This window comes from Echinops telfairi, unplaced genomic scaffold (genome assembly GCF_000313985.2).
Source record: "Echinops telfairi isolate 266 unplaced genomic scaffold, ASM31398v2 ScPeMD7_7;HRSCAF=31, whole genome shotgun sequence".
NCBI lineage: Eukaryota > Metazoa > Chordata > Mammalia > Afrosoricida > Tenrecidae > Echinops > Echinops telfairi.
In genome coordinates, this window is record NW_022103904.1 from 5456729 (window position 1) to 5460670 (window position 3942).

A 3942-nucleotide genomic window follows, 5' to 3' on the forward strand; every position below is an offset into this window, starting at 1 on the left:
CCATGAGTGTAAAAAAATCAATACTTGATGGAAGATTGCTCCCCGGAAAATCTGTTTTGATTCCAGGATTAATTCGTGACCAAAGGCTTCTGCAAAATGACATGCCATTAGTCAGAAAATGAACACATTCTATCCTTGAAATTGGATGGAAATATGTCAGCTGATTGACCCATTCATTCTCCTCACTCTCTGGGCAGAAAGAGTGGGTGTGGTAGCTGTGTGAATTAGTGCCCCAAACCTGGTCCATTTTCAAAAAAGGATAAAAAACATATTTTTTGAAGTCCAATGTGAATTGGGAGTAGTTGCCAGGCCATTGTTGGAAAGTTATTGCAAATGTGCTTCATCGAGGCAAATGCATTTGTCTGGAAGGGCTGCTCTCCTGAGTTTTCCAATCTCAGAGTAAGCCCAACTAAAAATCTTAAAATAAAACAAGGCTTGTTCTCCCCAGAGCAGTGGCTTGCAATATTAATGACAATGTAATTTCTTTGTCATCTAGAAATTCACACTCCTCCCACTCCTGTCTGTGAGGTTTCATCAACTAAAAACTTTGGCAAAAGGTGAACACCAGCTTTCAGGTTGTGCAAATGGCATCCGTCTTTAGGACCTTGTGTGGCTCATGCAGTTCCATCTGCAGCAAGGGGGAATTTCCTGCCACAAACTCAAAGACATCTACCATTCTCTCCCCTTAATTCCTTTAAGTCAAATTAAAACTGATCAGAATTTTTCTTCATCCTCAGCATCACGAGAAGGCCCCAGGAATGTGTACAGAGCAGATGTTCAAAGACATCCCTCTGATCTTCCATCTGCTCTGGTCACCACCGATAGCCTCCAAGCCCCCTGGCTTCCCGGAGGCAGGTGGCTTGTGCTATTTTCACTCAGGCACAGAAATCTTTTCTGGTTTTTGTTTGTTTGATATGAACTTGTTTGACATTAAAACTCCAAGTCTAATATTTTTAGCCTTCCTCCTTTTTATTTTTAGCCACTCAGACTACTATTTAGGTTTGAGGGATAAGGAATCCGAAAAGATTTTAGTCCGTTTGTTTTGTTTTTAAAGAAACTCACTGTTTATCTTTACATAGCCAGTCACAAGAAATGAAATCAACAACAATATCCTATTCAAGCCTTCATATATATGATTCTCTTTCTTCCCCTTGCCCAACCTTCCTCCCTCCTTCCTCAATATCCTATCCCTCCCCTTACCTTGTTCTCCTCACAGTAGGCACAGAAAACCTTACGACTTGGGTTCTGATCCTAAGAATCAGACTACCTTCTCCTCCTTATTTTTCACATGTCTGCCATCTTCCCCAAAAGTTTGAATCTCTATCCTCCTCCTCCTGAGTCTCCCTTCGAAGCTCACTCTTGCAAAAACAAACACAAGGAACCGTGTTTGGATTCAAACAACTAAGCTCCTAGTCCTTTCTGGAGAGTACAAATACCTTTTTGGGAATGGAAGTAAAAAATGAAGGGAAGACCAGCGGTTTAACTAGTTTCTACCAAGCTAACTCTGAAGCAGATGCCAGGTAATTCTTCCTAGGCACATCTAGGTGGACTCAAACTCCAGCCTTTGGGTTGGCAGCCAAGCACATTAACTACTCACACCAGCCAGGCATTCCAAAGAAAGATAATACCCACTTGATAGTTCATTAATTTGCACCGTCACAGACATAGCTCCGAGGATGGGCTTAGCAGCCTTGCACCAAAGATTCCTGGCCGCCAAGGTAAATGCCTCCCTCCAGCTACAGACAGAGACCTTCCTCTGCATGCTGATTACCCTGGGCCTGTGCTGTGGTTGCTAACCATCTCAAAGCATACTCAATGTGTGGGTCTGGGGTGGATGTGGGGGTGGAGGGAGTGTGGGTCAGGACATTAGATGTTTGTATTCATTTCACTGGGAGAGAAATCACCAAGGTGAAGCTCACTTCCTTCTTTAAGCATATTTCCCTGCCACTAGCAAAGGCAAAGATAGCCGGCACATAGCTAACACCCGGGCAGCATGAACAGACCTCACAATATTTATTAACTTTGATTTTTGTCATACTCTTCACTATTTGTAAGTAAAGTTTCTTTGTATTTAAAAGGTATGTATTTCTTAATGTTAAAACATATCTTTATTACAACTATTATACACCATCCCCAGTCCCTGCCCATAGCCGAAAAGAGCTTTTTACCACCACCACCTGTCTCCATATCCTCAAATATGAGCGTCGCTAAAAGATTCTGACTCAGAAAGCTTAGCAAGTACCTCAGAGGACTCTAGTTCTCCTGATTCAAGTAGTTCCCATTAAGAAGTACAGTTAGCTGTTGGTCCTGAGCTTGAATTATACCCTGTTCCATAATAGAACACTAAACTCTAAGTGTGGTCCAGGAGTTCAATGTGGCTATTCTAGAAGATTATTAAGATCAGAAGAGATGTAGAGAGCCCCAAGGGAGGGAGGGATGGTGTCAGGATTGGTAAAAGAGGTGTGGCTGACCTCTTGGGAATCAGCCTTGGGCTGATGATTTGCATGATCCCCCCCACCCAAAGTTCAAAACTATTCATGTTTTGAATAGTTCAAAACTATTATGTTCACAAACTGAATAAACTTAACAGCTAAACAAAGTTATATGAGAAATTTTACTTATCCTTGCTTACAAATGAGAAAACAATCAAAGTCATATTAAACACCAATATGTCCTTTCATCCATAATAGCCATGCTTACTCTTTAGTGTGTCTGTTGATATCCAAGTTCTTTCATAACCCAAAAACCAAATCTCTGAACAAATGGAAAGAAAACTGTCAGAATCCAGCCCCGTGTAGACATGAAGGAATAATTTCAACTTAAATTAAGACCGTAATACCTGAAATTTTCCCCCCAAATAAATACAGACTAGAAGAGTTGGCATTATAATTAATTACATCAAAACATTCCTTCTTAGAAAACTCAAATCCTAAAAGAGACCAGCCTTCCAGGTCAGAGAGACGATGAGACCTTCAAGAGTATGGCCCTCACCAGGGAACTGTCCTTGCAGAGACTCCTCAGATGGACAATTTCCAGAGTGCTGTCACTGGAAACACTGATGATATTATTAGTGCACTCTCCTTATGATGACTGACGAGTGTTTCACTTTTCTGTTTCTATGGGTTTTTGGTTCCCTACCTTTAGCTTGTTTTCATTTGTCTGTTTGTTGCGGTTGTTGGTGTAGTTGGTCTTATGGGGTTTTAATTTTGTCATAATATGACTGCCAATGTAAACCTGAGTCATGCATATCCCAGGGACACGCAGATAGCTTCTAGGCCCCCACTTAACTCCAGCCCCAATCCAAGAACAGTTAGTTCTGATAACATGACGCTGCTCGATAATCATCGTCATGAAATGATCACTGAAGATAAGGCACTACAGCAAACTGTGGTGAAGAAAGCAGATGGTGCCCAACTATCAATTGGAATTGTGTCTGGGGTCTTACACAACCAGCCATCTAAGGGAGTAGTCAACTAAGTCCACATGGAAGAAGCATACCAGCTTGTGTGATCCAAAGATGACAATAACAAAATTCAAATATGACACAGGAAAAAGTATCAGATCTTCAATTTGTTATGGAGGACAGTGGGAGCCCAAACCCATCTGCAGAGTATCTAGTCAGATGAAGCCACTGGTAGATCTCCTCTAGCCACAGGCAAGGGCCTTGAACAGCCTGAAGATCTGACAGAGATCATTGTAATTGTGATTATACTGAATAGAACAGTGGTCAATTGACTTCCCTCTTTTTTTTTTTAATCTTTTTTTAGGGCTCATATAACTCATCATACTCCATACATACATCAATATGTCGAGCATATTTGTACATTTGTTACCATCATCATATTCAAAACATTTTCTTTCCACTTGAGCTCTTGGTATCCACTCCTAATTTTTCCCCTCCCTCCATACCCTCCCTCTCTCATGAACCCTTGATAATTTATA